This window comes from Neolamprologus multifasciatus, chromosome 1 (genome assembly GCF_963576455.1).
Source record: "Neolamprologus multifasciatus chromosome 1, fNeoMul1.2, whole genome shotgun sequence".
Lineage (NCBI taxonomy): Eukaryota > Metazoa > Chordata > Actinopteri > Cichliformes > Cichlidae > Neolamprologus > Neolamprologus multifasciatus.
Window position 1 is genome coordinate 34,986,160 of NC_140439.1, and position 11,033 is coordinate 34,997,192.

General features: G+C 35.7%; 1 long non-coding RNA gene across 3 annotated transcripts in view; it reads left to right on the top strand.

Moving 5' to 3' along the window:
• The window catches only part of LOC146526160 (uncharacterized), a 52,324-nt gene that overhangs the window by 18,335 nt on the left and 22,956 nt on the right, over positions 1-11,033 (top strand). The gene's annotated exons all lie outside the window — the stretch shown is intronic.

Below are 11,033 nucleotides of genomic sequence, written 5' to 3' on the forward strand. Positions count from 1 at the left end.
GGCCATTTATTTTTTGATGCACCTTCTCAGATTAATTCACTGCGTGTCGTGCCCAGGGCTGGACCGGGACAAAAAAACAGCCCACCAGGTATTAAAGCCATAAAGCCTTTGAATGAAAACAAACGCTGTTGTGACAGTGATGTACAGTCTTGTTGGTATATGTATGATTTCTATACATTTTACATCAGATAAAAACTTTGGTTGTAAGCTTCAGATAATTATTTAATAACAGCCAGACATTTTAAATGAGAATAAGAAAGTATTTCTTTGTGCCCCCCTTTCCCTGTTAATGCCCTACCTGCCCCCCCCCCCCCCGGCTAGATCCGCCCCTGCACAGTTACCAGCTGTCAGCTACTTAGAAAAGGATCCTGGTGTTATTTGTCTCTCAGAAACAGTTTATAACTTCCCTTCAACTCATTCATGTCACCTAAAAGGTAAACCTGTTTCTCCATCACCTGTTCAGCTCTGATGATTCAGTAAGGACATCTCCTGGTTTCATCTTCATGTTTCCCTCTCACCAGATATACAAACCGATATCATGACCAGCAGCTTTTACAGCTGTGGCTCCAGCAAACCTCAGCTGATACTAGAAATTAATATTAAATAAATTCTAACAACAGCTGATCAAGCTTAAACGTGCTGCTGTTTAGCGCAACATCCGGCGGTTTCCTCTTTCTGGCGCAAAGTGGGCGATAAACAAACAAGAGAGAAAAGCCGATCAGCTGATCATTGATCAGTTTCATGATTAAAGTAGCAACAGGAGAGAGAGGGGAGAGAATGAGAGGAGAAGAGGCAGCTGACAGCGTAACGACAGAATAAATCCACCTTTGTGTCTTTTTCCATCCTAGACAAACTGCGTCCCCTCTCAGCTCAACACGAAACGCGTAATAAAATAAAGTTCAACATCAGTAACATCAAAGCACCAACCCAGCTGTATAGAAACTCTGTCATGCTAGCTAGTACGCAGTACGAGTTATTGTAACTGACTGTAAAAAGTCAGCATAACGAAAATAAACTCCACCTAAACTTGGTTTATATCTGACACAGATAGACTGCAGGTCATAACTTCTTACCTAAAGTCCAGTTCACCTGACACTCGGACCAGCGGTTGCCTCCGATCTCCCTCATCCACCTGCTGGCCTCCACCACTTGTTAATTTTACTGAATCTGTGGAAACTCCGCCATAGCCACCACCAAATAAATTATTTTTACACACCGGCCAGCATCTGGCCAATCCACCACCTTTCATTGTTTATACCGTTACAAAGAAAAAAAAAATCATCGGCCCACCAAGCAAATGCCCGGTATGCTCGATGGCCAGTCCAGCTATGGCCGTGCCATCAGTTAACCCTAGGCATGCACGCAGGGTTGCCGACCCCTGGTCTAGAGTCTGGTTAACATAAGAATTGAATGGATCTACAACGACTACCGTCCTCCTCTGGGTTGCAGGGGGGCTGGGGCATAACCCAGAAGTGATAGGGTAAGCAGCAGGGTACAGCCTGGACAGCTCACTAGTCTATCACATAGAGACAAACAACCATTTGCACTTACATTCACAGGTAATTTAGAATCACCAATTAACCTAACCTAAATGACTTTTAACTGTGGGAGGAAACCAGAATACCCAGAGAGAAACCAGTGCAAACTAGCCAGATTGTGGATTTGAACCCAGGACCTTGTTGCTGTGAGGCAACAGCACTAACTATCATGCCACCAATCCAGGCTTAACAAAAGTAGGAAAGCTATGATTTCAAGGCTTGATGCAGAATTTTCTGTACATTTTTGTCCTTGACAGGTTAAACCACAATAAATAGTAATAGCATACACGTGGTGTGTATGTCGTTGTCTGCCTCTTATAACTCCAGTGATTTTCCTGCAGTTCCTGTGCGATCTTGTGAATTTCATGAGTCCAGCAACTAACCACTTTTACTAGATTGTATCATGTCATCTCAACAAGAAAATTAAGTTGTTAAATTTCATACAGATCATACATGATTTGATTTCATTCAAGATAGAAACATGACATTTTTGTGTTCAAATTACAAGGCAGACTTTTTTAATGTAACAACCACCCAATTTACTTTTTTCGGTATACCAAAAAAAGTAGAGGCGGCTGCTCGACTTGACTGAGATGGATGCCTTCCTCAAACCACGATCCAAAGCGCGCAAGAGATTGAACATTGCTATATTATTGACTTACTTCACTCGAACATGATGTGAACAATTTAATACCCTCTCTGCATATAATGTCGTTTCTACACTATATAGCTATACTTAACTTTAAAGCATGAGGCAATTGTGTTAAATACACGCAAGATGCTTACATAAATCCAAGAGATGGCCAATCCCTTTTTTTTCAGTGTATATAGCTGCACTGGGGACTGTGTAGCTATATGGGATCAACAAAGATCACATCAAAAAATTTGAAGAAAAAAAGTCAAACAAATTCACCTAAAACTGAAAACAAGTTTGATTTGTGTGCTTAAATCCACACTTGTTAAGTCATTAAAAAAACCAAAACAAAAATAACATTTAAGAAAGATATTCTGTTGCTCAGTTTTTAATGATGCTCAGTTTTTCTCTTATGGCTTATGCATGGTCATTGTGGATAAACTGCTGGCCTGATGGTAAACTGATGGGAGATTAGCATGCAAGGCAAGCTGCCGCTGGCTCACCTTTCACAGCTATGAGATCAGTTACGTGTGATGTATAAAAGATAAAACGTGAAAAAGTTGTTAACTCATTTAATATATTAACAAGTAAAACTGACCATGATGGAGAGGGGACGGTGGCTCGGGCCATGTTCATTTATCAGAATACAGTGTATTTAACCAGCTGTACACTAACGCTTGAAATTCATTTTTTATTAATATTTTTAATTCCCTATGTAGATATTTACCATTAACCATATCATACACTGTTCAAGCTTTTTTAATTTATATATATATATATATATATATATATATATATATATATATATTATATAGAAAAATCACGATGTAAGAATGTGAAAGTCATGAACAATTGGCGGGGGGGCGCAGAAATGTAGTTTTCAGGAAAGACACTAGAAATGTCATTCATAGTTTAGATGCTGAAAATTAAATAAATTACAGTCCCGATCAAAAGTTTAACACAACTTGAAAAATGGCAAAAAGTCATATTTTCTTTCAGTTAAGATGTTGTTTTTAATAAATTGCATGCTCAACAAATGTTTTCTCTTCTTGTAGCATGTTGAAGCTCTACTTGGAACCTTATTAAGGTTCAACTATGCAAAATATGATTTTTTGCCACTTTTTAAGTGGTCTTGAACTTTTGATTGGGACTGTATAAAGTATTTAAAATGACCTCAACATTCAAAATATGGAGCAGTAATATACACTTATTTAATGCAGATGTGGAACATTATTTTCTGCAGAATAATTATTCTTAGGTTGTAATTTTTATGCAGAATTTTTCAATAATACAGTTTAATGTGTACTGAGGTGTTTCATAGTATTCTATTGCTTCTTTTCCTAAAGGGATGTTTGAAAAATTCCTCCACCACTTTCAATTTTCAGCTAGTAATAAACAAGTTTTTGATAATATAGTAGATATTTAACTTTTGAAGTAATAATATTTTACAGTTGTGGTGAAGTGAATTCTGTTTTCTTACCCCTCACAGTTCAAGTACATGATGCTAGCTAGGGCGGCCACTATAAGAAAAACAGCTCTAGCTGCCATTTATCCAAAGGGAGTGTAGGCTGTAGGTCTGCTGTTTACCTCAACTGTCAATATGTGTCCATGTATATTTATTCTGAAAGCTGCTGTAACTTTGTGAAAGGAATCTGATACAAGTCGATGTTTCAATGAAGCTAATTTCTATGTGAGCTAGCTAGCTAGCTAGTGAGGTGAGTTGCTGTGGATAGCCTAAACTTTTGTGTGCTGCTATTTTTTTTCTGCTGTTAGCCTTTAATAGGTGTTCTTAGCCAGTGTTAGTGAAACTTTATTCAAACTAGATTTATTTAGTTCAATTCAATTTATTTATGTAGCGCCAAATCACAACAACAGTTGCCTCAAAGTGTTTTATACTGTAAGGTAAAGACCCTGCTCTTATGTTTTTTTTTCTAATGGATTAATTTTATGTTGTAAGAGAGTACATCAATTGGTTGGAAGATGTAATTACACACTAATCAGTGTATATTTATAGGTAAAGTATTATTTTATCTAAAATCAAAAAATGACTGACTGTACTTGTAAGTACTGAAAAATTTAGCATTAGTGATGCTCATTAAATCTTACAAAGCCTGCAAGGGAGCAGGTAAATATATCCGTCTATGACACTAACCCTAACCTTATGGCACTCTTTAAGTATATTTACCTACATCTGCCTAAACACACATTAGTTTTCAATATTTCAATTTTTACCTCAATATTTGATATGCTATATTCCAATATATCTAAAATAAGGTGTTGTTTTATAATTCCATTCTCTTTGAATATCAGTTAACTATTCCCCTTAGCCAAAGTAACACACCTCATGCCTTTGATAGGATTGCTTTTTGTCTGGGGTTATGGTGACATTACTTAACAAAATGAGTCACTGCTAATTGCAATGAATTACCTCTGTGTTTGATGCATTAGTAAAGCCTCGGTGTACACAAAAGGTCCTGCATTTTGTTATGCGGACCACCCTGAGTGATTGAATAACACAGTAAGTCGTATTCATTGTTCTTGTTTGACACTTAGACTTGAGAATTCATTTCTGGGGCTTATGTACACAAGATCTTGTTTTATTATGTGGGAAAATGAAAGGGAACATTTTGAATTGCTTAATTTTTAATGGGGTAGAGGGTTTCCAATTTAACACCCTTATCCTTTTTTAGTTTTAAGCTTCATATCACAACCTTCATCAACAGAAGGATTTTATTTCACTTGTATTTGTCATCATGCGATCTAATAGCTGCCTACTTTGTCCTTACTAAACCTCAACATTTCCTGATTTATGTTATGATTCATGATTTTTACAATGCCTCTAGCTACAACTCGCTATAAGCTTTTTACTCCTCAGCCATGAAAGGCTGATGGGGTATTGCCATCACCCTGCTGAGCGGGTGGTCAGGCTTGGTGGAGTCCCAAGTTTGTGAATATGATAACTTGAGAACAAAGCGACATACAGTAAGAGCTTCAAATTGATACCATAGATGCATCTACTAAAAAGTTCAAAATTCAGTGACCTTGGGCTCAAGGTCAGAGGTGAAGTCACCTGGGATTTTGAAAATGATAACATAGGTGTATCCTCAAGGAGGCTGAGGGAAACCACTGCCTGTGATCACTATTTTTCTTTTTGCCTTTGCCACATGCCTAGCCTCCCAGTTCTACTGGGAGCTGATTATCTAACTAATCCCTTGCTAACCTCTTCCTTTACATACTTTCCTGTACTCTCTCATTCCGGCATCAAGCCTCCTTCCTCTGTCCAGAGAGTACACCAAACATCTTCTTGACAGTTTCTCTCATCATACTATTATATTTCCAGTCATCTTATAAGTCTTCCCTAACACCCACAGCCTGTCCCAGTTTCTTTTTCTTCAACTTGCACCATTTAATGCTTACCTCTGTCCTCACATCCTTCCTCTTTATTTCCAGAGTTGTCGAATAGACCACTATCTGAAGCTGCTTAGCTACATTCTCTTCTGCCACCACCTTGCAGTCTCCTGTCTCTTTCAGATTGTAGATGCAGTCCGTCTTATGTGTGCACCTTCCTCCACTCTTCTTTTTGTGTCATCGTGTATGCATATATATATATATATATATGTGTATATATATATATATATGTGTATATATATATATATATGTGTATATATATATATATGTGTATATATATATATATATATATGTGTGTATATATATATAAAATCCTTTCCTGCTTATGATTATATAAATAACTGAATACTTTACAATTACCTTAACGAGTTATGAAGTCAAGGGAGTTATTTACTTTATTTGTGTTAATACTTTCAGTTAAAGTCAGTTCAAAACTGAATTGTTTACAATGTTACAGAACCCATTCTTATTCCATTTGAATAATAAATGCGTAGGATCTTCCCTCTGGGTTAAACGAGACACCTGTTCAATATAGGAGTGAATAACTTGTATGGAGCAGACAGCACCATGGGAGATTTCATCCTTATATGAAACTTCACTAAAATGGTCTGCATTTTCACTTGTCACTTATTTCCCCATATATTCCTTCCCATAACAACAACTTAATAAACATGTGCCTGCTGCTTTTGTTATGTATGAATCAATGCCTGTGACAGACTTTCACATTCAAAGTGTTTTGACATTTTTGAGTGTGCACATGCATGACACTAGGCTTCACTGGGACAAAATTACATTTCAAATAATGTTTTCTTATTAGATTACTTCATTTCACCTTTTCCAATTCAGCTCAGTTCAATTTTATTTATTTAGCACCAAATCACAACAGTTGCCTCAAGGCCATTTTTGCCTTTGAGTTGTTTCATGTCCATACTTAAGACAGCTTCCCATGGTGGATGTCTCCCAGTCACCTTTCTACTAACAGCAGGTTCTCATTGATTGCTAATAGTTAATACCACAGACAGCAGGGGGCACAGTTGCAAACAACAGATTTGTTGTGCTTTTTTATATTGAGAAAAAAAATCTTAATTGAATACACTGCAAAAAACTGTTAAATTGAGGAACTGAGTCCTGCACGTCATGCATTTAGCAGCCTTTGCTACTCAATTACAGGCTTGCCATGCAATTGAGCATTACATGACACATTTGCCTCTTAAAATCCGACATCTAGCTAACAGCCTTCATTTTCTCAGCTAAATTGACAACCATTACTACCAGATTTCTTAATCTCTTATTAGTTAGTATTGTCTGATAACTTTAACACTTAGTAATCTGTTTATTTAGAATGCAGTCTTTTGCTGAGAAACTTTGGGTCCCAGAAATAGACTTGCAGAAGTCAGTATCACTTTTACATGTGCTACCTAGATATTTATTTTGGTAATTTTTACTTCACCCCCACGACAATGGCATTACCAGATGATAGCTCCCCTAGCAGAAGAATAAATGCCAGCACATCAAAACTAAATAAATAAAAATGAAATGGCTTCAGGAACAAGACAAACAGCCCAAGGCAAGCCTAGCCATCAAACTCCCCAGATCCCAAAACAACAGATCATCTGTGGAAAGCAAGAAAATAAGCTTGATCCACACCCTAAACCCACAGTCAAAAGGACCTAAAGGATCCACTGATTATGTTATTTCTGGTAGAGCCACAGGATACCCCTATCCTAGTTAGAGTTGTTTTAGTAGAGCAAGAGAGCTCAATTTAGAATTTGTCACAAAAAAGTGGTCATACATTCTTTATTGTAAGCTGTAAAAGTGCACAAACACACTGTTAAATTTGTCTCCTCTTTTTCTAGGAATATTTCTAGTGAAAAGGTGAAGCTTTTTAAATGACAAGGTCGGAAACCAATGCACTAGGGCAGAGCAGACTAAATGGTGAATGGGTCATCCTTCAGTAACTGTACCAGCCTCCCTCAGCTTCTATCTTGACTTTCAAGGTGGAAGCAAGGGAGCCCTACTCACCGTTGAAACATTCTTCTAATTTACGTCTGCCAGCACCAGGAAATTGAAGTCAAAGGTTCACTGCATCTTGTGCCACAAAAAATGATCTGTTCAGGACCAATGTGTAAAGGAGAGAGGGCAAATTAACCTGGACACTTATAAATGTGACACAAAGGGGATATAGTGCTTTTAAAAAATTCATGCAACCTAGTGAAGTTGGTGTTGTTGGCTGCAAGTTGGGGTGATAGATTAAAGCCAGTGATTTCTCAAGTGTCATGTAATTTGATGTTTTTATATGGTCCTACATGTGGCATTGTCAGCTGCCAAATCCCCCCCACCAGAGCTTAACCCAGAGGGCATTTGATTTAAACTTATTGAAATAAGATAAGAAAAGATAACCTTTATTAGTCCTACGCGTGGGAAATTTTGTTACAGCAGTAACTCTAAATTAATATGAGTTAAATTTTAAAAAATGGTTAAACCAAATGTCACAATACCTTTGATAAAACTAACAATACAACAATACAACTAACTTAACAATTGATACAGCTACATTGATAGATAATATATTCACAAATAAAATTGACCATGAAATAGTAGGTGGACTTCTTATAACTGATATAAGCGATCATCTTCCTGTTTTTGCAATTTTTCAAAATTATTTTGGGATTAAAACTAAACAAAAGAATCAAATATTTGATATGATACGACTTAGAACAACAGGAGCCATTGCTGCCCTCCAGGTGGACTTAAAGGAACACAATTGGAATGAGGTTTTTGCAAATGAAGATTCAAATAGTGCATATGATGCATTCTTATCAACTGTAATTTCACTATATGAAAAACATTGTCCTTTAATGAAAATCACTAGAAAGCATCACAGATCAAATAAGCCATGGATCACAAAGGGGATAGAAGATGCATGTAAAAAGAAAAATAATCTATATAAGAGATTCATAAAACAGAGGACAAAAGATGCTGAAATAAAGTACAAGTTATATAAAAATAGATTAGTAAATATTATAAGAACAAGTAAGAAAGAATATTACCACAAATTATTGGAGCAAAGTAGAAGCAACACACAAGAAACATGGAGGATATTAAATAGTATAATCAAAAAGGGCTCAAAAAATAAGAATTATCCAGATTATTTTAAAAAAGATAAAGATATTGTGCTTGATAAAACTAAAGACATTGCAAATGAATTTAATGATTTCTTTGTAAATGTTGGCTTTAATTTAGCAAAAGAAATTCCAGAGTCAAGAAATAATAACGACCTAAATAAACATATTACTCAGAATGTGTCCTCCATGTTTATTGGTGCTGTAACTCATAGAGAAATAATTAACATTGTGAAGACATTTAAAAATAAAAAGTCCACTGACTGTTTTGGTATTGACATGATATTAGTTAAAAGTATTATAGAATATATAGTGCAACCTTTCGCATACATTTGTAATCTGTCCTTTCAAACTGGTGTATTTCCCTCACAAATGAAAATAGCAAAAGTTATTCCAATCCATAAAAACGGAGAGAGAAGTCAGTTTACCAATTATAGGCCAATATCACTGCTCCCACAGTTCTCAAAAATTTTAGAAAAGTTATTTGTTAATAGACTTGATAAATATATTGAGAAGCATAATCTCCTAAGTGATAACCAATATGGCTTTAGAGTGAAAAGGTCCACTTCGATGGCAGTGATGGAACTTGTAGAAGGGATATCTAATGCTATAGATAATAAGGAATATACTGTTGGTGTTTTTATAGACTTAAAAAAGGCGTTTGATACGATTGATCATTCTATATTAATGAATAAACTAGAGAGATATGGCATAAGAGGGTTAGCATACAAGTGGATGAAAAGTTACCTGGATGACAGATATCAATATGTCGAATTCAATAATGTAAAATCTAAGCAGTTGAAGGTAACTTGTGGTGTTCCTCAGGGCTCTGTGCTGGGCCCTAAATTATTTATATTATACATAAATGACATATGTAGCATTTCCAAACTGTTAAAATGTGTATTGTTTGCTGATGATACCACTCTGTATTGCTCAGGTAAAAACCTGGAACAGCTTCTGACTACAGCGGAAAAGGAGTTAAATATATTAAAAAACTGGTTTGATGTAAATAAGTTATCATTAAATATAAAGAAAACAAAATTGATTATTTTTGGCACTAGACAAATGAAAAATGTATCTAAAATCAGGGTTAATGGAATTGAAATTGAAAGAGTGTACGAAAATAAATTTCTTGGAGTGATAATTGATGATAAGCTGAGTTGGAAGTCTCATATAAACCATGTGAAAACAAAAATGTCAAAAACCATTGCTATTCTCTATAAAACAAAGCATGTCCTGAACAAAAAATCATTATACACACTCTATTGTACTCTGTTGCTTCCATATATGACTTACTGTCTGGAGATATGGGGTAATGCATATAAAACGAACACTCTTCCTATTTTCAAGTTGCAAAAAAGAGCTATAAGAATTATAAACCAATCAAACTATATAGAACCAACTAACATTTTGTTTATTAATCTGAATACCCTGAAATTTTATGATTTAGTTGAATATAAAATGGCACAGATAATGTATAAAGCACAAAATAGCTTGCTTTGCCCCAGTACTCAGAAGCTGTTCAAAGTCAGAGAGAGTCAATATGACTTAAGGGGAACAGATTTCTTTAAAAAAAACAAGATAAGGACAAATATAAAGCAGAGATGTGTTTCTGTTAGAGGAGTTAACCTGTGGAATAGTTATGACAGTGATTTAAAAAGGTGTAGTTCATTTTCCTTGTTTAAAAATATGTTTAAAAATAGAGTATTAGAAAAATATATATATCAAGAATGAAAAGAGCAAAAAAAAAACCAAAAACACAAAACAGAAAACCTCTTGATTCTTTTGCTTTGATGTAGTTACTTACTAAGGTGGTGGTGTTTTTTCTTGTTTGTTTGTTTGTTTGTTTTGCTTTTGCTTTGTTTGCCTTCTCTCACCCCAACCGGTCGCAGCAGATGGCCGCCCCTCCCTGAGCCAGGTTCTGCCGGAGGTTTCTTCCTGTTAAAAGGGAGTTTTTCCTTCCCACTGTCGCCAAAGTGCTTGCTCATAGGGGGTCATATGATTGTTGGGCTTTTCTCTCTGTATCTATGAAGCGCCTTGAGGCGACATTTGTTGTGATTTGGCGCTATATAAATGAAATTGAATTGAATTGAATTTTATTATTTGCTTCGAGCCCTGTGTACAGGAGCTGCATGCTAAAAGATCTTTTGTTAAAAGGGTTGGCGTAATAAGCAAATGCTTCAGGCAATACCTTTTGATTAGCCTTGTCTCATGCTTTCTTGCTTTGTGGTAAATCTTTGTTCTGTCTTCACTGAGATATTTGAATGCTAATCAATAAACATATCAATTCAATTCAATTCATTCAATTCATTCAATTCATTCATTCATTCA